The sequence below is a fragment of the Choloepus didactylus genome, chromosome 9 (assembly GCF_015220235.1).
Source record: "Choloepus didactylus isolate mChoDid1 chromosome 9, mChoDid1.pri, whole genome shotgun sequence".
Lineage (NCBI taxonomy): Eukaryota > Metazoa > Chordata > Mammalia > Pilosa > Megalonychidae > Choloepus > Choloepus didactylus.
The window spans coordinates 69,905,602-69,932,374 of record NC_051315.1 but is presented as its reverse complement, the minus strand read 5'-3'; the positions used below and the strand labels follow the sequence as shown (position 1 = coordinate 69,932,374).

General features: G+C 38.9%; 1 protein-coding gene and 1 pseudogene across 1 annotated transcript in view; one reads left to right on the top strand and one right to left on the bottom strand.

The window, feature by feature from the left end:
• Nucleotides 1-816: 816 nt before the first annotated feature.
• On the bottom strand, nt 817-13,051 carry LOC119543761 (annotated as a pseudogene).
• A 218-nt stretch (nt 13,052-13,269) lies between these two features.
• The window catches only part of CWC22 (CWC22 spliceosome associated protein homolog), a 98,657-nt gene continuing 85,153 nt past the window's right edge, over nt 13,270-26,773 (top strand). Inside the window, exon 1 of the mRNA XM_037850050.1 lies at nt 13,270-13,321. The gene's annotated coding sequence lies outside the window, so the exon portion shown is untranslated. The remainder of the gene's footprint in view (nt 13,322-26,773) is intronic.

Here is a 26,773-nt window from a genome sequence, read left to right as displayed (position 1 = left end):
AACAAAACTTTAAAAAATATAGCTATAATTATTCTGAATTTGGATTACTGTGCTTTTAAATATAGCTGTGACAGGGCCAGTCACATTACAAATTGGATATGCAAAGCTAAGGTAATCTTTATTTGGTTTAAACTACTCTTATTTTCCTCAACGCCCACACCCACTAGGTTATATAGAGAAATAATTGCGGAGTCATTCCCCTAAACTCAAACAGATAGTATGATTTATTTTTTTTAACAATACATCATTCCAATAGTTTATTTTTGTTAGTAACAGGAATATTTTTTCAGTAAATTCAAGTAATTAATTTTGTAACAAGGAATGATAACTAGAATAGATCTGGAAAAGTTAACATTCAGTATTATATTGAAAATTCAGGGGAAAAAAGTGGTTGACAGGAATACCACCTACCTTTTTGAACCAAACAATGTTATAATAAGCAGATTCTGAACAGTAAACTGTATCTGGCTCTTTCATATTTCAAATGTAAAAGTATCCTGATAGAAAAAAATTCTGATTTTTGGCATCTATTTATTTAGATGCTATTACAGTAAAAGTCATTATGTGGACGGCAGAATGTAGCTAGAGAAAACCTAAGTAATACACATTTAGAAGAAATTAGCTTTTCCACATGAAAAAAAATCAACAAGCAAATAAACTGAACATGATTATAGTGACTAACGCAAAAATACAGAGTACAATATGATAGTTTTCAGTTTCTTGTTTGGCACATCTATTAAAAAATTTTCAAACATTCTAACAATATAACACTAATATCTACTAAAACCAACTACCTTACAATAGTAAGATCCCCAAATTAGCTCAGGTAATTATTAACATCATAAAAACCAATTCCCATAAGAATTCTGTAATGAAGCATACCCTCTATACAGTGGTCCAAGCACAATTTATAAATACTGAACTCCACAATTCCTTACTGAATTTCGTGGATCTTCCAAACAGACCCACTTGTTACAACTTTAAAAAGAACGGAAGGCCTTCATACATGTCAGATTTTAATTTTATCCATTCATTAATTTTCTGCAGTTGTTTTTTCTTAATATTTTTGAAAGTCTTATCATTTTTTCTTCATTTCTATGTATTTCAATCCTTCCAACTGCAGCTGATCCAGCTTTAATTTTGACTTTCATCTAGAGGTATATTTTCACACATTACAGGATTGAATCTAAAGTAGGTATCAGGGGGTAATAGACTGTCAAGCATTATATGGACTTCTGTTTCTGTAGCACTGTTGATAACACTACACAGTTTGGCTTTCAACCTTTTGCATGTCATGGTGTTTCTCACATCATTCTCATAATGTCCAGTGCCTAGGGACAGTATGCAGTCTAATGGGACATTTGGACAAAGACATTTACATTTGTACATTGCTAATGTTGAAGGGTTTTTCAGAAGAAAACCTCCATTTTGATGAAGATCAATCCCCAATGCATACTCTGCAAAGCAGCCTGGAGCAGACGAGGCTCTAATGGCCTGCCACATTTTATACTGACAGCCTCCCAAATAGTGAGAGTGGATTCCAGGAAAATGACCACAGTTCCTGTTTCGGTTTGCTAAAGCTGCTGGAACGCAATATACCAGAAATGGATTGGCTTTCACAATGCGGATTTGTTGGTTCACAAATTTACAGTCCTAAGGCCATGAAAATGTCCCAATTAAGGCATCAACAGGACGATATCTTCTCTGAAGAAAGGCCGATGGCATCTGGGGTTCCTCTGTCACATGGGAAGGAACATGGACGGAGTCTGCTGGTACTCTCCCGGGTTTACTGTCTGGTTTCTGTGGCTTTCTCTAAAATGTCTCCAGGCTCCTGTCTTAGCTTCTCTCTTAGCTTCCCCTGGGGACAAACTCTGGGTTACATATCTTAGCTTCTCTGAGCTCTCTCTAAAATGTCTCTGCCTTTTATCCTCTTATAGAGGACTCCAGAAAGTAGATTAAGACCACCTTGAATGAGCAGGGTCACTTCTCTATGAAAACAACCTAATCAAAAGGTCCTACCCACAACAGGTCTATCCCCACAAGACTGGATTAAAAAACATAGTCTTCTCTAGGGTACCTAACAGATCCAAACCAGCACAGTTTCTGAATACAAATGCTTTCGGTATTATCCCTCTGCTCAGTAAGGTACTTACCGCAGCTACCTTAGGACGTGTGGGGTTTCTTGATGTTTCAATCATTAGTGCAGACCCCATTTTATCTTTAAGAATAATTTCCCAAAGTTGACTGTCATAAAATGTATGGCTCCAACTCATTTTGACGGTTCCAACAATGATATTTTGTTAAAATGCATCTGATCCTAATTTTTGATAGTTTCTCACATTCATCCATGGGCATATGAAACAATCCCAACCTGAAAACTAATATGACACATGTTCTTACAACACAAATGTAATCAAAGAGTTGATGAATTGGCTTCTGAGGAAGTTCAACTAATTTTCGCAGTATCTGAAGAATAACCACATCTCTTGTTCCTTCACCATTAGTTGTGAGAATCTGAATTCCTTTCCCTTTAAATGGATCCATGTAGCCAATTAAAACCAAAATTTCTCTAACTGCAGCTTGAAAAGTTTCAAGCTGCAGTTAACAAATACGGAATAACTCTTTCCTTGACAGTCACTCCTTTGCCTTCAGGAAATTCTAGAAGATGAAAAGTCATTTTTCAACCCTATTAATGCAGAATTTGGATGAGTTGTTGTTCTTAATACTTGAACCAATGCCTGGGTTCTGTTATCAATACATACCCTTGCAGTAATCTTTTCTTGCTGAAGAGATAAGTGCTTTTTCTCTTCTGCAATTTTTTTCTTTGCTGACAGCCTGGTCTCTTCCTGGTCTCCAGAGTTTTCGAATTATACTTTAATTTGGGAACAAGTCCAACAATGTAACTACCTAATAAACCTTGTATACTTCAGTGGGATGAGAAAGTTAGAAATACTTTGTCTAGTAGAAACTGGAAGAATCTTAGGTGTCTCACTGTGATCTGCAGGCTCCTTAACAGTATCTAAAGAAGATTCTGAACCTTGCCTCTTGGCAGTCAGGATGCCAGGAACTGGAAAACTGAATTTCCCATCTTCTTAAAGTTCTGATTTATCCTGGAAATGTTTACTTTCCTTTTTTTTTTTTAGCCATTTTTTCCCTCATGTTTGAAGTATGAATTAATACAGTTTGATAAAAAATTGAATGACTCTCCAAATTTTGTAGTTATGCTATTCGTGTAATGAAAAAGGCTTTGTTTACCTATATCTTCACCTTTATCTATGATATGTCTTGTGTGGAAAAGAACTCTAGAACTCTTTTCTGTTGATTTGCTACTATATTTTTTCAAAGTTATGATGGTCTGTTTAATGTTTTAACCAGCCACTATCTGATATTTTTCTTAATATTCCATAATTGCACTAAACATGAAATCATTTCATTCTGTTTGCCAAAATCAGCCTTTGAAACAGAGTCCAGAGTACTTTTAATACAGGATATATGAATGCTCACTTTTTTAAGTTCCTTAGGAGCAGAAGTACTAAATTTCAAAATTCCAGTATGTAACCCATGTAACCATTTGGACAGTAACAGTGCTTACTGCAAGAACATGCTTCCTTTTTGGTCCACTTATATCTTATTTTGTTTGTATGAAAACTACTTCTTTGTAGAATTATGTGGCTTATTCTCCAGCAATGTTTAGGTGAGCATAAGAAATGCAGTTATTTGCTTCTCTGCTTCCCATAAAGACTTCTTGCATTTCAGAACACAGGCCGCAATTACTTCAGTGGCAGTGGGGTCTCACCTCTTCCAGGCATTGACATCTGCTGCAGCCGGACTGCATCAGCTGAGCTTCTAACACAAACAGAAGAGTAGTGGCCAGGGCAGGATGGTATGATTTAAACAACCTCTTTTTGTATTTCTCATGGTAACTCAAGTCACATGTTATGTGGAATAGTCCTTCTTAGCACTCTGCCCCCTCCCCATCCCTATTCTCCTGCCCACTATGAAATGCCAATAGTACCCTTTCCAGGCATGGTAAAAACCCAAACCACCTTTACATATACCCAAACACCCCTGAGGGTCAATACTGCCCCCTCCCCCAAAAAACATGATTTAGCCCACCAATTTCAAGATTTTAAATAAAGCTACAGTATTAAGATAGCATGGTATTGGTGTAAAACTAGACCTATAGATGAATAGGACAGAAAAGACAGTCCAGAAGTCAACCTACATATTAACAGCCTATTGATTTTCAACAAAGATGCCAAAGGTAATTCAAAGTGGAAAGGATAGTCTTTTCAACTAATGGTGCTAGAATAACTAGATACCAATTTGAAACAAAAAGAATCTCAATCCCTATCTCAACCACATACAAAATTTAATTTGAAATGGATTGTAAGCATAAGTATAAAAGTTAAAACTATAAAACTTCTAAAAGAATACCTAAAAGAAAATCCTTGTTACCATAGGATAGGCAAACATTTCTTAGATAGAACACAAATAGAATAGATCATAAAAGAAAAAATAATAGATGAGACTTGATCAAAACTTAAAACTTCTGATCTTCAAAAGACATTGTAAAATAAATGAAAAGACAAGCCGCAAACTGGAAGAAAATATTTACTATATATATCTGACAAAGGACTGGTATCTGCATTATATAAATAACTCCTACAATACAGTAAGATGATGACAAAGGACCCAGTTTTAAAAACAGTCAAAAGATTTGAACAGACTTTTCAAGAAATATGAATAATGGTCAATAAGCACATGAAAAGATGCTCAACATCATTGGTCACTAGGGAAATACAAATTAAAACCATGATGAGCTATGATTAGATATCTATCAGAATGTTTACCAAAAATAAAAAATTAAAAAGACTGATTAAAAAAAAAAACTACCTGACAATTCCAAGAGCTAGAGAGGATACGGAGTAACTGAAACTCTCATATACTGCTGGCAGGAATGATACAGCTACTTTGGAAAACAGTTTGGCAGTTTCTTATAAAGTCAAACTTACACCTACTATACTACTTAGAAAACCCACTCCTGGGTATTTACCCAAGAAAAATGAAAGCATCTGTCCATATGAAAACCTGCACACCAATGTTCATAGCAGATTTATTCATGACAGCCAAAAACTGCTAACAATCCAAATGTCCATCTAAAGGAGAATGGACAAATTTGGTATACTGATGCAACAGAATACTACACAGCAATAAAAAGGAAGGCATACTGATCTAGGCAACAACATGAATGAATCTCAAAGCCATGATGTTGAGTACAAGAAGCTATATCCAAAAGAGAATATAGCGTATGGTTCCATTTATATGAAATTTTAGAAAAGGGAAATCTAGTATCTAGTAACAGAAAGCAGGTCTGGACCCAGGAGTGGTGCTAAGGGATTCAGTGCAAAGGGGCATAAGGAGACTTTTTTAGGTGGCAGAAATGTCTATAACATGATTGTATTGATGGTTACATAACTGAATACATGTCAAAATTCACTGACTCATATGCTTAAAATAGGTGAATTTTAATGAATATAAACTATCCTTCAATAAAGTTAATTTTTTAAATTGGGGTAAAAAATCCTAGTAGTAGTCAAGCATTTCAGGTAAACCTTCTAATGTGTCAGACTCATCTCTCCCCACTTCTTCTCCAAGACTGCATTTCAGTTTTATAGAAGTGACTAATTAGTACGGATCCTTAGATCAGTGCAGTGTCCCTAGGTCTTCTGGTCTCCCAAGTAGTGGTCACTGCTCACCTGTGGCCTTCACAGCCACTGTCACTATCTAGGGTCATTCATGAGCTGGTCTTAAAGTCAACCTTTGTTGATATATGATTAAATGAGAATTCTCAAATGTGACACTTCAGGTATTACCTTATTGAATAATTGATTTGTCCAATTATATCTTGGTAAAAAGGAGGCCATATTCTTATTGATTCTATGCCAAAAAAAAAATGATGTTGCTATGAAAGTATGAAGACTCAGTAAAGGAATCTGTTTCTTTTTTCTTATGTGTCTAAGAATTAGATCCTCAAAGCACAGTATACTAAGTTGAAGATCTGTAATAGATTCAGAAGAAAAAGAAAGGGTTCTCTCATGTATTTACAAAAATGGAACATTAAAATAATACAAAAATTATCTAAATAAATAATGATAAAATTTCCCTTGTTAGTTTAGTCAGTTCACTGTAATTAATTCTTATTCCATTAGACCTTGTGTCAAGCATCTTACTTTAATGAAGTACATCTGCTTCCTGACTGCAAAGAATCCTGGATCCTGACTCAGTCTGCTAGTACAGCTAGAAAGTTTATAAAGAGATTTTAGATTGGAAGCCTATACCCAATTTTGAAATATCAAAAATTCAGAATACCTAGTACACTCTTTTCCACAGAACCCTGAGACCACTGCCCAAAGTAGTCTCCAGGCAAGCTCAGAAGGAAACAGGAACTTGTTTGATAATGAGACTGAATGACTATGGTTAATTATTACAGTCCCAATAATATCAGAATGTAAGAGAGTAGAGATCTGCATTTGCTACTTCATAAGGGTCTAATCAGTGTTTCCTCTGAAAGTAAAAACTTTTTAGGGACAATGAGAGCCATGACAAATCTCCAGGATCTTTCCTTAAAATGTACAGTGTCTAAAATATTTATATTAATATTTTACCTGTGTAAAATTTTACCTATGGAAGGCAGAGCATCTCTTCTGATTTAAAACTTCTTCCCATGCAACACAACTGATTTGAGCTCATTAAGAAATATGGAACCTGGAAGTGTTTAAAATGAGAAATTTTATGTTGTATTTGTTATCAGAATAAATCTTTTAAAAATTTTTAAAAAAGAAATAGGAACTACCAAACAAACCTAATTATTCCTAGCCTCTCTTTAGTGCTAATACTTAGTGTGGCAGGTATAGAAATGCACTGCTCTGACCCCTCTTCAAAAAAGGATTTGTGGTTTCCAACTGGTATATCCTTCAGGTCTACCTCAGCTTTTGAGCTTAAGTCATATTGTTCTTGGGTAGTCCCAGCCAAACAAGACTGTGTTACAAGGGGCTAGACTTTCACCCAATGCAGTTCTCTTCTACTAAACAATACTTGCTCTGGACCTCTCTGTTGGGCTGTCAAAGACTTTGTCAGATCTGCATCATGGTCTGATGGTTCCTACTTACCAACTGTGTGTCCTCCTTTTTCCTTTTACATTTGTTACTCCTAAGAATTCCTTTTGCACTCCTGTCTCAATCTCAGTATATGCTTTCCAGAGGATCCAACTGACAAAGTGGTACCAGGAATTATCCAAGAAAACAAGTGGTAAATTGGGATTTTGAGAATGAATCACTTAACTACCTAATTGGCAAAGGGGCCCCCATCCTGGGTGGTATATGGGCACAATTTGTCCCTGACACAATGTGGTAGTCCAATTGCTAAAACTTTTCACTGGTAAAGCAGGCTGCAACATAATACTGGATAAAGGAGAGTTTATTGACTTGGGGGCACTCTTGAGATATGGAATTTAACAATTAGGCAAAGATCTAAGGGAATAGAGCAAATTCACTGTAGGGTGACTTCAAGAAACCAGGAGAAAGTAATGGCCCACAATGAGGAAAACTGAAATGCCTGAATTGCCATAGCTAACCATAAAGGAAGGAAGTAACAAGCTCAGGAAAATGGGCATGATGGAGTAAGTGTGAGGCCAGAAAACCTACCAGAAAGCTATTTTCCACAAGAAGGCCCAGAGGACACATCATTCCCCAAGGTCTTCAGGGATGAGTTTCTAAGAGGGGCACTAGCATCACCAAGATTTCCAGTATCAATGCTGGCTCTCCTCTATAAGTCAAGGCTCTCACAGAACTTGGTTCATTAATAACAGTGAAGATGATGATGCCCTGAAGCAATAGAGCCTGGGGTAATACTTAGCCCCCAGAAGCTAGGGGATCACAATTATTGCATAATTACGATCCATAGTGAATATCCATAATTATGAGAAAGCAAGAATGGAAAAGCAGGAGGCTGAGGGTGGTTACCCCCAATAAAATGTCACAATCTCTTGTCCAGTTCCTGGACATGGGCAGTTTTCAAACCACTGACTGAAGACTTCACTGGGTCTTAGAAAGAAAACTCTTACAACACCATGTCAAGCATATTGTGTAATGATTCCCTTGGTATTTCCCTAAAGGGACCCAATTCCACTTACTTGAGTGATTGTGACACTCAGGACTGACACTCAGAAAAGGGGCATACTCACACATTTCAAGGACTATTAGATACAGGGCCAGAACTGGCATTGATACCTGGATATTTGAAACATCATCATGGCTCTCCTGTTGGAGTAGAGGCATATGGAAGTCAAATAATAAATGAAGTCATGGCTAAAGTCTGACTCACAATGGATCCACTGGATTCAAAGGCCAACCCAGTGGTCACTTACCACGTCCCTGAGTGTATTACTGGGACTCACATATTTTTCAATTGGAGTGACAGCCATATATGTTCACTGGCCTGTGGAATAAGAGCTAACACACTGGGAAAGGCCAATTAGAGACCTCTGAAACAGCATCTCTTGGCCAAGAGAGTAAATCTAAAACAGTATCACATTCCGGGGGATGGGTGATAATAATGACACACTTAAGAAAGTAAAGGATGCAAGAGTGATAGAGCCCATATAGGGGACCATATAATTCACTAGTCTGTCCCCTGCAGAAACCAGATGAATTAGGAGAATGACTGTAGACTATTGCAGGTTCAATCAAGTAGGAGCCCTAATTTCAAGTGCCATGCCAAAACAGGATAGCATGGCCTCAGGTACATGGTATGTGGTCACTGAATTGAAGAATTTATTCTTCTCTACCCCAACCAAGAAAGACAATTAGAAATAGTTTAGGTCTGCATGAAAGAAATGAACAACGTACATTGGCAAATTTGCCCCAGGGCTGTGTTAGCCCTCCTATTCTTTCTAATAACATAGTCTGAAGCAACCTGGACCACCTGGAAATCCTGCAGAAAAATCATATTGATCCATTATATAATCAACATCATGTTGACTGAATAGGTTGAGCAAGATATGGCTAGCATGTTGGAGGCTTGATAAGGAAAATATGCTCCAAAGAGTGAGAGATTAACCCTATGAGGAATCAGAGACCTGTCCCTTCATTAAAAGGTTTTAGGGCCAGGGTTCAGAGAAGTGCTAGGATATCCCTTCCAAAGTAAAAGATGAACTGCTGCATCTTGCATCCCCTACAAGAAAAAAGAAAGCACACTGCCTAGGAGGCTGCTTCAGGTTCTGGAAGCAAAATATTCTATACATAGGGATATTTTTCTGGTGACATAAAAAGTTGCCAGCTTTGCATGGAACTTGGCACCTTGGGAAAGGGCTTTGTAGCAGTTCTGGGCTGTAGTGCAAGTAGCCTTGACAGTTGAGCCATATGATCTGGCAGGCTCTATGGTATTAGAAGTGTCAGTTGTGGAAAAAAGATGTAGTATGGAGTTTCTGGAAATCTCAGTGGGAGAATCAGGCCCCTGGGTTTCTGAATGAAGGCCATCCATCTACAATGGAAAATTGTACCTCTTTTTAAAACAGCTCTTAGTATGCTACTTAGAGGGGATGCTCAATGATGAGATAGTAAGTGACGCATTATGAAACATGTTTTTTTGGACCCACCATGTCACAAATTCTGGGGGCCACACTGCCATTTATCATAAGATAGGAGTGTTACCTTTGAAATGAAGCAGAAAGAAGACCAGAGGGTACCAGAAAGCTACATGAGCAGGTAACACGTGCACATCTCCACATCACTGATCATGGTTGCACTAACACTCATCCCTAAGCTCATACTTATGGCCATATGGGGTGGGAGGTGGGATCTCCAACAACCAGCTGAATGGAGAAAGAACTTTAGCCTAGTTTATGGATAGATTACCTTACTATGTCTAGTAAAGCCGGAAATGAACAGCAGCTACATGACAGCCTCATTCAGGATGGGATAGCATTGAGGGAAAATCTTCCTTATGGGCAAAGATTTGGGTGGTACACTTAGTCATCCACTTTATGTGGAAGAAAGTGGCCAACAGTTAGAATATAGACTTACAGGCAATGTCAATTAGTGAGGCTGGCTAGGCAGAAGCCTGAAAAGTAAAAGATTAGAAGACTGAAAACAAAGTAGTCTGGGTTAGAGGTATATGGATATACATATGGCTGCAGGTACAAAATGTGAAAATCTTTTGGTCCACCAGAAAGTACACATTACAAAAGTGGCACTAAACTAACTAGCAGCAATGATTCAGTTGGTTAGTGTTATCTTGTCTTTGTCAGTGGCCACCACAGTGCTGGCACAATGGGCACATGAACAAAGTGGCAATGATGGCAGAAACAGAGTCCATGCATGGGTCCATCAGTATGGAGCCAATTTATCATGGCTGACCTACCTACTGCCTCCTCTAATGTTCAGTCTGCCATTAACAGAGAACCATGCTGAGCCCCTGATGTGACACCATTCCTTTAGAACATACAGTCACTCAGTGGCAAGTTGATTACATTTGGCCCTTTCCATTTTGGAAGGGAATCTTCCAGTTATGTAAAATCTCATGGAAATGATACTTATTTTGGATACACATTTGCATTTTCTACCCACTAAACCTCATCCAGCACTATTACCTAGGGTTTACAGAGTGCCTTATCCACATGCATGGAGTATCATACAACATAGCATCCAACCAGGGAAACTGCTTTAGATCAGTGGTGATGAGAACTGTGGATTTTACTGGTTGTATCACATACTGCATGCCCCAGAAATTGGAATGGAGCACTGGAATGGCCTGTAGTTCAAGCACCATCTAGAAGGCAATACTGGGCAACGATGAGGTACCTTTTCCAGCAGACCTTAATATGGCACAGGGCTCTTAACACACGAGTCCATGAACCAAGGGATGAAAACAGTATGAACAGCCCCACTTAGCAACATTCTTGATGACCTAATGGGGGACTTAGTGTTTTCCATCCCTGCAACCCTGAGCTGTATGGAATGGGAGATCCTAGTCCCTAAAGGTGGCACATTTCTTGTTAGGGGACACAGCCTAGGTCTCACTGAAATAAGAGTTTCAGTTGTTGCGTGGGCACTTTGGACTTCTTGAGTTCAGGGACTAGTTGGCAAGAGTCATCATCTTGGAAGGGGTAGTTAACTCTGATCAGCAGGAGGAGGTAGGCTTGATATTATAAGAGTATGTGTGGTATTCAGGTGATCCACTTGGCCACCTCTTGGTATTCCTTTGTCCAATAGTGACTGTAAAGGACCGGTGCACCTTTTACAACAAATTTAGCTATTTAGTTTGTCAGAGGTGACTGCTAAGCATAAGGGGAATTTAGAATGAATGGTAGAGGAAAGAGACAGTGAGTCTAGTGATAGCCTCAAGACCAATTACAAAGATGGGAGCTGTAGTTTGTGCTACTCTAACTTCCCTCTTCTAAGTTTCTCTTCAGGAAAAAAGACCCACTAGGAACCCTGGGAGAACGACTCCCTGAATGTGCATGGAGAAGTAGATCTGTATGGTGCAAGAAGTCGACTGTGACAAACACAGAGATGTGCTGCTCAGATACTTCTTCAAGAAAGGACTTGTTGCCCAGTTACAAGGAACGTGGTTAGGTGACAGTCTTCAGTTGTTAACACTTTCAAATGTGCCTCAGGTTTTGAGTCGAGGTCACACTCTTCTTGGGGTGGTTCCAGCCAATGACTGATCAAGACTGTGGTACAAGGGTCTAGCCAATTAATCCCAATGTGGGACTCCTCATCTTTGCTCTGGATTTCCCCTTTCAAGTTACACCTGCCCAATCCTGCTTCTTCCTTTTTCCTTTCACCTTTTACATTCCTAACTCTATGTTTTCTGCTTTTTGGAGGAACCAACCTAGTCTTTTTTGGCTCCATCCAACTCTCGTAGGCTCAATCCTACTTTCTTATTTCTATCAATAACTGTAGAGGTTATCCCTTTCAGATAGGGATACAAATGTTTGCCACATTCATCTCCGGTGCCCTCTATTGGTACACGTGAAATCTATTCACTAAAATATTTTAAGACATCAAAATGCACTTTTAACAAGGCTAAATATCTTAAATATGAATAATAATAGATAACACTTATTATATATAAAGCATTATCTTAAATGCATCATGTGTATTAACTAAGTCAATTCTTGAAACTACTCTTTGGGATGAGTACTATTACTACTCCTATTTGACAGATAAAGAAACCATGGCATAGGGTGTAAAGTAACTCGCCCAAGGTCACTCAGCCAGGAAGCAGTTGATCCATGATTCAAACATAAATAGTCTGGATCCAGTGTTTTTAGTATTAATCACTATACTCTTCTGACTCTTGGAAAGAACTGGCAGCATAAGCACTCTAAAGATGTAATAGAGAAGTATTCAGAAAAACCGAGCCTGGTTTATACAAAGTTAGGGAATATAAAGAAACAGTTGTTTTAGGAAAGGATAATTCCCCAACAGTAATCAGCAATCGAACCTGCATACTTTGTTACTATTGAAAAGTAAAGCGTAAGGTAACAGTTTGATGCCCTACCTCTGAACTCTAACAGACCGCTATTTCCAACTCTGCAGGACAATCTCCTTATCCTCACAAATGTATTGCCAGCTGGTACCTTACCTAAGATAGAAGCATCATCTTCTCTCCAGAAGTAGCTAATCGGCATTACTTCACTCTATTTATGATTCTACATTCCTCCTATTCACTTGGGCTTGAAATCTTGGCACTTGGTAGGCACTAAATATTTGGGAACTTCGGTTAATAGGCACTGTTAACACAAACTAGAGCGAGAAGTCTTGAAAAAGCTGTCTGCACTTAAGATTTTCACAGAAAAGTGATTGTTAAGGACTACTTTTTGCCAACTGCAGAAAAATACTTTTAAAGTAAATTTTCCTAAACCCTAACCGCTACCAGCATTCCTCCCAGATGTCTGACCGTGCTCTCCGACTTATCAGAGCTCAATTCCCGTCGTACATTGCGGCCCCCTCAGCTTGAAAACTAATTTTGCGCCTTACGTCATTTCCGTCCCCACAAGCGACGGATGCCGGGTTTTGTAGTTTCTATCAATTACTCTTTTGTCGCCGCTTTGGTAAGAGGAAAATGTGGCCAGATTGACTGTTCTGAATCTGGTATTACGAGGTGGTATTTAAAATAAACTAATAGTATAACATATTAAAGCCAACAGCGTTACTTTTTTATATATGTAATGTTCCGCCTTTCTTTCACTGCTGGCGCCTGGGAAAGGGAAGTGAGGTATATCCGGTGTAATGGCAGCGCGGTGGAGCTCTAGGTAATTACCGAACTCCGTGGATGCGCCGCAGGCAGCGAACGGGAATGGGGGTGGCGCGTCGGGTTGGGTGGGAAGTTAAAGGGCTCAAGAGTGGGTGCGGTTCCTGTCGTTTGTTCTTGGGCGGTAAACTGCTGCCCCACCCGCCGCGGGCCGGCCCGGAAGGTGGGGGTATGAGCTCGGGTCGCGCGGAGGAACCCGAGCGAGAGTGGAGGAGGTTGTGGGGAGCTCTCACCTCCCGTGTGCGGACGGGTTTATCTTTCTTGTGAGAATTCTTGGGCTGTTTTGTTTTGTTTTGTTTTGTTTTGTTACTGAAATCCAGCGCCATCGGTGGTTCTCCTTTCTTATGGAGTGTGGTTCGGGTCCCAGAGCCATGGAGGTGGGATTGGTAAACTGTAGTTGAATGAAAGATGGTCGTAATTCCACTCTCCTGCCCCATTCCGGCTTAATGTCCCTGTGATTGTTTCTGAAAATCTCGTTAGTAGTTTATTTTTCTTTACTTGCCCCGCAAACACTGATGCTTCTCAGTGTTTTTAAGCCTGGGGACTTAAACTTCCTCGTTGTCCTTTGAGTACTTGAACTACCTCCAGTAGGGTAATAACTCACAAATTTGGGCCTCCAGTCTTCACCTCTCTTGTGAGCTACGGATCTTGCAACACACTTGCATATAATGGTAATTTAATAGTTATTTTCACTGAATCTAACCGCAGTAACCACTTTACCTAATTTCACTTACTCCTCACAGCAATTCTTTGAGGTAAGTGAAGAAGGAAAGATACCAGGAGAGGCTATTCGATATGTAAATATTGGGGTGATTGAAAGTGCGTTAAGAATTCCCTTTGCATATTTAGGTGTTCACAGAAAAGGAATAGAAGATAGACAAACCAGCAAACTTGGTCTTCAGAAAACCAGTTTACCTCCCCCTTCTTGATCTGTATTTAGACTTCTTTGTTTGAGGATGACCTGTGAACTCAGGAGTTAATTTCAATTATCATCCTACTACAGAAAAGCAGCTTAAGAATTGGCATTAAAAGTGTGGTTATGACCATAAGAAGTGTATATCCTTGTTGCAGCTATATCTGTAGGAGGAGAGATACCCACTTGTGTTGATGCTGGATGATGCATAAGCCAAAGATTCTAGTCTTGGCTGGGCACCTATTAGATCTTTCACCTGGAGCAAGTTATGTAACATCTCTAATATCACTTTCTCATCTAAAAAAATATGAATTATAGTAATATCTATGTCACTTGGTTGTTTTAGTATGAAAGAAAATATAATGCATATGAGGCACTAAGCACAGTGACTGGTATATGGTGGAAGCTTTTATTACTACTACAGCTGATGAGTTCCCTCTGTGCTTCTCAGTTCTTGTCCCTTGGTTCTGAATGTTACCCTTCCACTTCTAAGTGCTCAGACCATTTTTTATGGAGCCTCTCCCAGCTCATTTGGCTAGAACTCTGGGACTCTGCCTTGCTCATATTTTCTTTCCTATAGAGATCAAGAACCTTGATCTAATACCATGGCCAGTGGTTCTGAAAGTATAATCTTCTGAACTAGCAGCATCGGTATCTTGTTGGAGCTTATTAGCAGTGCAAATTATTGAGCCACTCCTGTTGAATCTGGAACTGCAGGGAATAGGTACCTATCAGTCTGTTTTCTAACAGACCATCCAGGTAGTTCTCATGCCAGTTAGTTGAACCACATCCCCTAGATATCTGCTGTGTATTTTGCTTTTTTGTTGTTTTGGCATTCCACTCCCCCATCCCCCATCAACGTGATTTGCTGCTCTCCTTGCTCAAAAGTATTTGATCCTTGGCCAGACAGTTTATCTCCATTATTATGGCCCCACTCACCTCCTCCCTTAGGTTAGTTCAACTTCAGCCACTTGAGTGCAGACACTTCTTAGACTTCTAAATTATCTTTCCTAACAGCTTTCCTACCTCTGCCAGTTTTCTCAACTACTGAATTGTTAGCAGTTAATTCTCCGCCCTGATGATTATACATTGCTAAGTGATCTATAATAGCTTTTGCCTAAGACCACCTGAGGGAGGACACTTTGGCATCATGGAGAATTCATAATGCCCATGCCCTAACTTGAACATTATTTTCTGTTCATTTGCCCACTTGGATTTAGACTAAATTTTGTACTATCTGGTATATCCCTAGATTGGTATAAGTTATGGCTGGTCTAGAGTTAGTCTAAGAAAGTTTTTGCTAATACAGCTGATCCCACCTATGATTTCGAGGGCTCCCTGTTGCATTTCCCTATCTTTCTGTTTTAAGTTTGAGAATCCTAGTCTGGGAGGGTATGATGATTCATATATGGTTAAGGAACAGTAAGGTCTCTGTCATATTAGTTCAGCAAACTCCCAGACTTACTAATCTTTATCTCAGTATTTATATTTCCTGAGTGACTTAGGAAGAGACATTTCATTGTCTGCAACAAAGTGCAAACTTTTCAAAGCATTTTCTTCAAACATAGTATAAAACCATGTAATCAAGAGAAGCAACGATGGATTAAAGAAAGCCTTTGCTATTTGTGACCAGGCTCAATTTTAACAATCCCTTCCTAGTGAACAGATACCAAAAATAGGATATGGGCTGCCTTGGCCTGGGGATGTATAAAGAGCTCTTGTGATTGAAGAATAGATTAACTAATAGGAGGGAAATACCCATTGGTAGACTCAGGTTTAACCTGACTTTGAGCCTAAAACATTAATGAATCAGACTAGACAAAGTTCAGTACTACGAACTGAAAAGTAAGCTGTGAGTCCTTCCCTTCCTGATTAGTTTATCAAGACAGCTTTATTCTAGACCTGGATAGATAAGTGGTGACAGGAGCCTCTGTAGTGGAATGTAGTGCTGTGTGTCTAGGGACTTCACAAATTTCTTAATTTAGGCCAGGCACCTCCAAGTTGTTTTCTTTAAGACTGTCTCATTATGAGATCTTCCCTAAATGGAACCTTCCTCCAACCCCCATGTACAGTGGCAGTAAGAATGAGAAAAAAATAGGACAGGTGTGATTCTACATCCTGTAAACTGAAGTAGAATCCACAGGATTTGGTGACTGACTGGGAGTGAGAAAGAGGAAACTGCCATGTGGAGAGCTTTATAGATGTCTTAGACAGAGAACCAGTTTGAGGTAGAGAGGAAGGAATGATGAGTTACAATTTGGACTTAGTTTGGAGAAGCTTTGGGACATCTGCATGGAGGTTTCTATTAAGCAATTGGACATAAGGATTTGGAAGTCTGTAGAGAAGATTGGGCTAGAGATAAAGGAATTCTCATATATATTAGTTGAAGATTGGAGGGTGGAGATGGGGAATATGGTGAAAGAAATGATCATTCATTCATTCATTTAACAAATATGCATTGGGAACCTGTTATGTTATGTATACAGCAGTGAACAAAACAAAAATCCCTGACCAAAGATTGAACTCTGAGTGATGATGAATATTAAAGGAATAGACAGAGAAAGAGAGAGAGGAGGAAACCCAGGTGAACATGGTATTTCTGTAAGAAGGAAGTGGGTTAGCAGTACCGAATGCTAGAGCAGTGTCAAATAAAAGAAGAAAATGGAGATAGCAACAAGGAGGTCATTGTGTAACCTTGGTAAATACTGTGGAGTAGTGGGGGTGGAAAACCAAATTCTGGTGGATAAGAGGGTTTAATGGAAGGTTAAGAATTGGAGACATCAAATGCATACTCATCTATGAAAAAAAACAAAACAAAATTCAGCTGTGTAGGGAAAGAGAGTGGAACTAGAGGGGGCACAGGATAAAGGGAATTTGCCCCATAAATGTAATAATTTATTTTTAAATAAATCAGTAAATGAGTTCAACATTTAGAATTTTGTTTTTTAAACTGACTTGAATGGAAATCAATACTGTACATCAGGAAATAGCTGAAAAGAATTTTGAGAGAAACAAATGTGGACAAATTCCTTTCTCATAGAGCCTATATTCTGGTGAAAAGGAACACATTAGGTGATCTTCCTCGGCATTAACAAAGTAATTTTTAGAAAATTTAATGGCATAGCCCAATGATCATATCACTTACTCTTTGATTTCTTTGGTACTTAAACATAGACTGAAGTGGACTGGCTTCATGATGTATGAAGTGAATATGAGAGAATACTTCCTTCCAATTTACAATGGGTAGTTTTTAGTATGGATATTGCTATTAGTGGATTCATCAAAATGACAAGACCTTTTACGTTACGGCTTTTTTTTTTTAAAGTCATCCACATCTTACTGTCTTAAGATCTTCCAAAATTGGGGCTATCTTCCTTGCCCAAAGAGTCAGAGACCCATCAAAAGGTTTTATATTGTATATATTCCTTCTCACTTACAAAATCCAAACAATATACAGATACTGTCTGTACAGCTTCCAGCCTTTTACTTGATCATGTAATCTTCAGTCATTCAAAAGGTTCTGAGGCAAAGAATGCACCTCGTGTAGGCAATGACTGAGAAGCAAACAACAGGGAGTAGAGGTCTGCAATTCTTTATTCATAGTCCAAATAGGTTGGAGCTATGTGTCTGGGAAAAAACAAGTTCTTAAACTTAATCCATTCCTGTAGGTGTGAACTCATTGTAAGTAGGACCTTTTGGTGAAGTTATTTCAGCTCAGTCAGGATGGGTCTTAATCCAATTATTGGAGTCCTTTATAAGCAGAATGTAGTGAAGACAGATAGAGAAAAAGCCCCAGGGAGCAAGAAGCTGAAGATCGGTGGAACCTGGAAAAAAGAGACGCCAAGAGAGGCTGTCATGTGCCTTGCCATGGGATTAAGGATAACCAGCAGCCAGCCTTAGAATATCACTCTTCATCAGAAACCATCACCTTCACGATTCCTTGATTAGGACTTTACCTAGCCTCAAAACCATGAGCTAATAAACTCTCATTGCTTAACCCAACCCATTGCATGATATTTGCTTAAGTAGCCAAGGAAACTGAAACACACCCCTACTGAAGTCTGGGGCAATACCCTCTAATCAAATGCATTGACATTTCTGTAGCGCATCATGTGAAGAGCCACATTAAACCCTAATCCTAAATCAGTGCAGGTTAAGCTTTGCTACCAATGAGTTTGCCACAAGCTTCAAAAAATATTTGTATTTTCAGAACTTTTCCAATTTCAGAATTGCAGATAAGTGATTGTAGACCTGTACCAGGTGACTTTTCCAGAAAGGGACAGGAGAGTTCTGACCTTTTTATTTTCTTGAAATTTTGAACCTATGTGAAATCATGTTACAACATCATTTCTCCTTGTGTAACATATGGGACAAGTTTCTCACTAATACGTACATATCAGTGCTCCTTTGCATTCTACTTAGTAACAGCAGGCTTGGTGAATTTCAAACACCAAGTGCTAAAAAAAAAAAATAACAAAACCTTAGTTGTCCAATGGGGAAAACGGTAATGTTAAACAATATTCAAAGCTAATATCTGGTTTAAATCTGTTCTAAATGCAAAAATGTAGTAAAGGTGGTGATAGGGAGTTCTTCAGGAAAATCCCAAACAGAGCTCAAGCCTGTGCCCTTTCCAGGTAACGATTTTCCTTCCCAGGGGACAGATGAGAGTAATAGATTAGCCGCTGCTCTTCAGCAATATATGATGAGCTTGCTGTGTCCTTTCCATGTCTGTTCTGAAGAAAAACAACTTGCTTGCTGTTTTTTTGTTGTCTCCCTTTTTTCTTTAACATATTTATGGTAGTATGTTCTAGTGAGTTCCTCTAACATGGGTCAAGGACAGCTGAGACACAATGTTAGAAGTATACTGCTGCTGAAATGACCAAGAGTGCATTTCAGCCATTAGTTGGATATTTTCTCATTTTCTAAATTTTTGACATAGTTGCAGACTTTATAATTTCATGGCTTCCCGTTAACAGTCTACAGTGTTCCTTATAAATGTTACTAAATATTTTCTTTTGTGATGCTTATTGTAACAGATTTTAAAAATCTTCATCATTTTTTTTTATTCAGATTGTTCAGATACCATACAACTATGCAAAGATCCAAAGTGTACAATCAGTTGCCCATGGCACCACCATACAGCTGTGCATCCATCAACACAATTATTTTTTTTTTCAATTTTTAGAATATTTTCCCTACTCCAGGAAAGAAGTAGACAAAAAAAAAGGAAACTCACATCCTCCCATACCCCTAACCACACACCCTCCGCCTTATTTTTTTTCTTTTTTTTTTTAACTTTCCCTTCTTTTATAAATCAACTGTATGAAAAAAAAGTTAAAAAGAAAACAAACATACAATAAAAGAACATTTCAAAGAGACCATAGCAAGGGAGTAAGAAAAAGACAACTAACCTAAGATAACTGCTTAACTTCCAACATGTTCCTACTTTACCCCAAGAAAGTTGCATAATATAGCAACATTTCTGTGAACTTGTTCCTACTATATCCATCAGAAATTAACAGACCATAGTCATTCCTGGGCATCCCCAGAACGTTAAATAGCTTATCTGTTCTTCTTGGATTATTGTTCCCCCTTCCTTAATTGCTCTCTATTGCTAGTTCCCCTACATTCTACATTATAAACCATTTGTTTTACATTTTTCAAAGTTCACATTAGTGGTAGCATATAATATTTCTCTTTTTGTGCCTGGCTTATTTCACTCAGCATTATGTCTTCAAGGTTCATCCATGTTGTCATACGTTTCACGAGATCGTTCCTTCTTACTGCCGCGTAGTATTCCATCGTGTGTATATACCGCATTTTATTTATCCACTCATCTGTTGAAGGACATTTGGGTTGTTTCCATCTCTTGGCAATTGTGAAGAATGCTGCTGTGAACATTGGCATGCAGATATCTGTTCATGTCACTACTTTCCGATCTTCTGGGTATATACCGAGAAGTGCAATCGCTGGATCAAATGGTAACTCTATATCTAGTTTTCTAAGGAACTGCCAGACTGACTTCCAGAGTGGCTGAACCATTATACAGTCCCACCAACAATGAATAAGAGTTCCAATTTCTCCACACATCCCCTCCAGCATTTGTAGTTTCCTGTTTGTTTAATGGCAGCCATTCTAACCGGTGTTAGACGGTATCTCATTGTGGTCTTAATTTGCATCTCTCTAATAGCTAGTGAAGCTGAACATTTTTTCATGTGTTTCTTGGCCATTTGTATTTCCTCTTCAGAGAACTGCCTTTTCATATCTTTTGCCCATTTTATAATTGGGCTGTCTGTACTATTGTTATTGAGTTGTAGGATTTCTTTATATATGCAGGATATCAGTCTTTTGTCAGATACATTGTTTCCAAAAATTTTTTCCCATTGAGTTGGCTGCCTCTTTACCTTTTTGAGAAATTCCTTTGAGGTGCAGAAACTTCTAAGCTTGAGGAGTTCCCATTTATCTATTTTCTCTTTTGTTGCTTGTGCTTTGGGTGTAAAGTCTAGGAAGTGGCCGCCTAATACAAGGTCTTGAAGATGTTTACCTACATTATCTTCTAGGAGTTTTATGGTACTTTCTTTTATATTGAGATCTTTGGTCCATTTTGAGTTAATTTTTGTGTACGGGGTGAGGTAGGGGTCCTTCTTTCATTCTTTTGGATATGGATATCCAACTCTCCCAGCCCCATTTGTTGAAAAGACCATTATGACTCAGTTCAGTGACTTTGGGGGCCTTATCAAAGATCAGTCAGCCATAGATCTGAGGGTCTATCTCAGAATTCTCAATTCGATTCCATTGATCTATATGTCTATCTTTGTGCCAGTACCATGCTGTTTTGGCAACTGTGGCTTTATAATAAGCTTCAAAGTCAGGGAGTGTAAGTCCTCCCACTTCGTTTTTCTTTTTTAGAGTGTCTTTAGCAATTCGAGGCATCTTCCCTTTCCAAATAAATTTGATAACTAGCTTTTCCAAGTCTGCAAAGTAGGTTGTTGGAATTTTGATTGGGATTGCATTGAATCTGTAGATGAGTTTGGGTAGAATTGACATCTTAATGACATTTAGCCTTCCTATCCATGAACATGGAATATTTTTCCATCTTTTAAGGTCCCCTTCTATTTCTTTTAGTAGAGTTATGTAGTTTTCTTTGTATAGGTCTTTTACATCTTTGGTTAAGTTTATTCCTAGGTACTTGATTTTTTTAGTTGCTATTGAAAATGGTATCTTTTTCTTGAGTGTCTCTTCAGTTTGTTCATTTCTAGCATATAGAAACATTACTGACTTATGTGCATTAATCTTGTATCCCGCTACTTTGCTAAATTTGTTTATTAGCTCTGGTAGCTGTATCGTCGATTTCTCAGGGTTTTCTAGATATAAGATCATATCGTCTGCAAACAATGACACTTTTACTTCTTCTTTTCCAATTTGGATGCCTTTTATTTCTTTGTCTTGCTGGATTGCCCTGGCTGGCACTTCCAGCACAATGTTGAATAGCAGTGGTGACAGCGGGCATCCTTGTCTTGTTCCTGATCTTAGAGGGAAGGCTTTCAGTCTCTCACCATTGAGTACTATGCTGGCTGTGGGTTTTTCATATATGCTCTTTATCATGTTGAGGAAGTTTCCTTCAATTCCTACCTTTTGAAGTGTTTTTATCAAAAACGGATGTTGGATTTTGTCACATGCTTTTTCAGCATCTATTGAGATGATCAATTGATTTTTCCCTTTTGACTTGTTAATGTGTTGTAATACATTCATTCATTTTCTTATGTTGAACCAGCCTTGCATGCCTGGAATGAACCCCACTTGGTCATGGTGTATGATTTTTTTAATGTGTCTTTGGATTCGATTTGCAAGTATTTTGTTGAGGATTTTTGCATCTGTATTCATTAGGGAGATTGGCCGGTAGTGTTCCTTTTTTGTAGCATCTTTGCCTGGTTTTGGTATTAGATTGTTGTTAGCTTCATAAAATGAGTTAGGTAGTGTTCCATTTTCTTCAATGTTTTGAAAGAATTTGAGTAAGATTGGTGTCAGTTCTTTCTGGAAAGTTTGGTAGAATTCCCCTGCGAAGCCATCTGGCCCTGGGCATTTATTTGTGGGAAGATTTTTGATGACTGATTGGATCTCTTTGCTTGTGATGGGTTGGTTGAGGTCTTCTGTTTCTTCTCTGGTCAGTCTAGGTTGTTCATATGTTTCCAGGAAATTGTCCATTTCTTCTACATTATCCAGTTTGTTGCCATACGGTAGTTCATAATATCCTCTTATAATTTTTTTAATTTCTTCAGGATCTGCAGTTATCTCACCTTTTTCATTCATTATTTTGTTTATATGGGTCTTCTCTCTTTTTGATTTTGTCAGTGTAGCTAGGGGCTTGTCAATCTTGTTGATCTTCTCAAAGAACCAACTTTTCGTGATATTTATCCTCTCTATTGTTTTCTTGTTCTCTATGTCATTTATTTCTGCTTTAATCCTTGTTATTTCTTTTCTTCTACTTGGTTTAGGATTGGTTTGCTGTTCATTTTCTAGCTTCTTCAGTTGATCCATTAGTTCTTTGATTTTGGCTCTTTCTTCCTTTTTAATATATGCGTTTAGTGCTATAAATTTCCCCCTCAGCACTGCTATTGCTGCATCCCATAGGTTTTGGTATGTTGTGTTCTCATTTTCATTCGTCTCTATATATTTAGCAATTTCTCTTGCTATTTCTTCTTTAACCCACTGATTGTTTAGGAGTGTGTTGTTTAACCTCCAGGTATTTGTGAATTTTCTAAGTCTCTGATGGTTATTGACTTCTAATTGTATTCTACTGTGGTCAGAGAATGTGCTTTGAATAATTTCAATCTCTTTAAATTTATTGAGGCTTGTTTTATGTCCCAGCATATGATCTATTCTGGAGAAAGTTCCGTGAGCACTAGAAAAGTATGTGTATCCTGGTGATTTGGGATGTAATGTCCTGTATATGTCTGTTAAATCTAATTCATTTATCAGATTGTTTAGGTTTTCAATTTCCTTATTGGTCTTCTGTCTGGTTGATCTATCTATAGGAGAGAGTGATGTGTTGAAGTCTCCCACAATTATTGTAGAAACATCAATTGCTTCCTTTAGTTTTGCCAGTGTTTCTCTCATGTATTTTGTGGCACCTTGATTGGGTGCGTAGACATTTACGATTGTTATTTCTTCTTGTTGAATTGCCCCTTTTATTAGTACGTAGTGGCCTTCTTTGTCTCTCAAAACATCCCTGCATTTGAAGTCTATTTTATCTGAGATTAATATTGCTACACCTGCTTTCTTTTGGGTGTAGCTTGCATGAAATATTTTTTTCCATCCTTTCACTTTCAGTTTCTTTGTGTCCCTGTGTCTAAGATGAGTCTCTTGTATGCAACATATTGATGGTTCATTTTTTTTGATCCATTCTGCGAATCTATATCTTTTAATTGGGGAGTTTAATCCATTTACATTCAACGTTATAACCGTGAAGGCATTTCTTGAATCAGCCATCTTATCCTTTGTTTTATGTTTGTCATATATATTTTTCCCCTCTCTCTATTAATATCCTTTATTGTACCCATACCGAATCTCTTTAGTACTGAACCTTTCTCCAAGTCTCTCTGTCCTTTCTTTGTTTCTCTGTCTGTAGGGCTCCCTTGAGTATCTCCAGTAGGGCAGGTCTCTTGTTAGCAAATTCTCTCAGCATTTGTTTGTCTGTGAAAAATTTAAGCTCTCCCTCAAATTTGAAGGAGAGCTTTGCTGGATAAAGTATTCTTGGCTGGAAATTTTTCTCACTCAGAATTTTAAATATATCGTGCCACTGCCTTCTCGCCTCCATGGTGGCTGCTGAGTAGTCACTACTTAGTCTTATGCTGTTTCCTTTGTATGTGGTGAATTGCTTTTCTCTTGCTGCTTTCAGAACTTGCTCCTTCTCTTCTGTGTTTGACAGTGTGATCAGTATATGTCTCGGAGTGGGTTTATTTGGATTTATTCTATTTGGAGTTCGCTGAGCATTTATGATTTGTGTATTTATGTTGTTTAGAAGATTTGGGAAGTTTTCCCCAACAATTTCTTTGAATACTCTTCCTAGACCTTTACCCTTTTCTTCCCCTTCTGGGACACCAATGAGTCTTATATTCGGACGTTTCATATTATCTATCATATCCCTGAGGTCCATTTAGATTTTTTCAATTTTTTTCCCCATTCTTTTATGCTTTCATTTTCCATTCTGTCATCTTCCAGGTCACTGATTCGTTGTTCAACTTCCTCTAGTCTTGTACTATGAGTGTCCAGAATCTTTTTAATTTGGTCAACAGTTTCTTTAATTTCCATAAGATCATCCATTTTTTTATTTAGTCTTGCAATGTCTTCTTTATGCTCTTCTAGGGTCTTCCTGATTTCCTTTGTATCCCGTACTATGGTCTCATTGTTCATCTTTAGTTCTTTGAGTAGCTGGTCTAGGTGCTGTGTCTCTTCTGATCTTTTGATTTGGGTGCTTGGGCTTGGGTTATCCATATCCTCTGGTTTTTTCATATGCTTTATAATTTTCTGTTGTTTTTGGCCTCTTGGCATTTGCTGAACTTGATAGGGTTCTTTTAGGATTTGTAGACCAATTGAAGTCCTTATCTCTAATTTATCAGATCTACAGCTTCGTGGAGTACACTTTCTCTAACTAACCAGCAGATGGCATCCACGAGCCACCTGTTCTCCACAAGCCAGTTCTCCCCTGCTTAGCCTTTTTGGTGAGTGGGGAAGTGAGTCTTGTGGGGTCCAATTGGTGTACCAAGCTTGCGTGTGTAGTTGGTGTTGCCTGCCCTGTATATGGGGCGTGTTTCTGGGCAGTCAGGGAGGGGGGGTGGCCCTAACAATCAAATCTCCCTGGTGATCCTAGAGTTTTAAAGCTGCTGCAATAGTCTAATCCTTCAGTTCAGTCCTGCCACAGTTTGTCTCTGCCACTGACCCACAAGTCCTTGGTATTGGCGTATGGCTCCAGAGACTTGCAAGTGGGCCCCTCTTCCAGGCCGTGCACCCCGGGTCCTCTGTTGAGGGATGACTGTGCTATGTCACAGGTGAGTGCCGTCCCCCCAGGGCAGTTCTGGGCTGCTGGGCTGTATAGGGAGGCTCCCAGTCTGCTGAAATGATGGCTGAATGGGGCTTTGTTAATTCACACTGCTCCACCTTCCCAACTCTGGGACAATCAGCTGAGGTTGCAGGGAAGGCTAATGTCCACGCCCAGTTTTGTGGTGTGTGCCTGTTATTTGAAGCACTTCCGTCACACTGGGTTGTCTGGGGCAGCTCTGGGCTATGGGGCTGGCGATGGGCAGGAGTGTTTCCTGTCCACCAGGATGATGGCTGTGAGCGGACACCCCCCTTTTCTTGGGAGGTTGTGGTGTTTAGTGAATTTTCTCGGCCACTGGATTATTGCGTTTTGTCTCAGAGCTCTCTTAGTTCTGCTCTTGACTTGACCTGCCCAAATTGCAAGTCTTTGAAGCTTTCTGTATTGGGCTTCTTAGAGTAATTGTTTTAGAAAAAGAAAAAAGGATTAAAAAAAAAAATGGGTTATTGAAATAAAATGCTAAGAGACAAAGCAACCAGGGCCATTAAGGAAAGGTCCACAGGGCAGAGAGATCAGCTTTTCTTCGGGATTTGCATATGTGCCTCAGGGCCTGAGCTCTGCCCTTCCCCTTTCTATGTTCACCAGAACTTCAAAAATCCTCCGCTTTTATTTTGGAGTTTTTCGTGTTATTTATTTTCTATACCTGTCTCCTCTCTGCTGGGCTGGCTGCTCTCAGATTCTCTGGTGTCTGGTCTCAGTCTATCTATGGTTGGAGTTTGGATCAGTAGAATGAGTTTCCGATAAGGCCTGCCCTTGCAGTTCTCCCTTCTCCTTCCCGGAGCTGACGGCCCCTCCTCCCATGGGACTGAGGCTGGCAGGGACGGGCACGGGTCCCCTGGCCGCAAAAACCTACAGATTTCACTGATCTCAGCAGTTCCACGTTTTCATGAGTGTTGTATGAAGTATGCCCAAAGTCAGATTGCTCTGGTGTCCAGTCCACGCAGTTCCTGGCTTTCTACCCCCCCCATTATTGATACATAGTTTTGGTATAGTACATTTGTTACTGTTGATGAAAGAATGTTAAAATACTACTAACTGTAGTATATAGTTTGCAATAGGCATATATTTTTTCCCTATATGACTCTGTATTATTAACTTCTAGTTAGTGTCATACATTTGTTCTAGTTCATGAGAGAGATTTCTAATATTTGTATAGTTAATCACAGACATTGTCCACCACAAGATTCACTATTTTATACATTCCCATCTTTTAACCTCCGACTTTCCTTCTGGTGACATGTGTGACTCTGAGCTTACCCTTTCCACCACCTTCACACACCTTTTAGCACTGTTAGTTATTCTCATTACATGCTACCATCACCCCTGTCCATTTCCAAATGTTTAAGTTCACCCTAGTTGAGCATTCTGCTCATAATAAGCAACTGCTTCCCATTCTTTAGCCTCATTCTATATCCTAGTAACTTATATTTCATGTCTATGAGTTT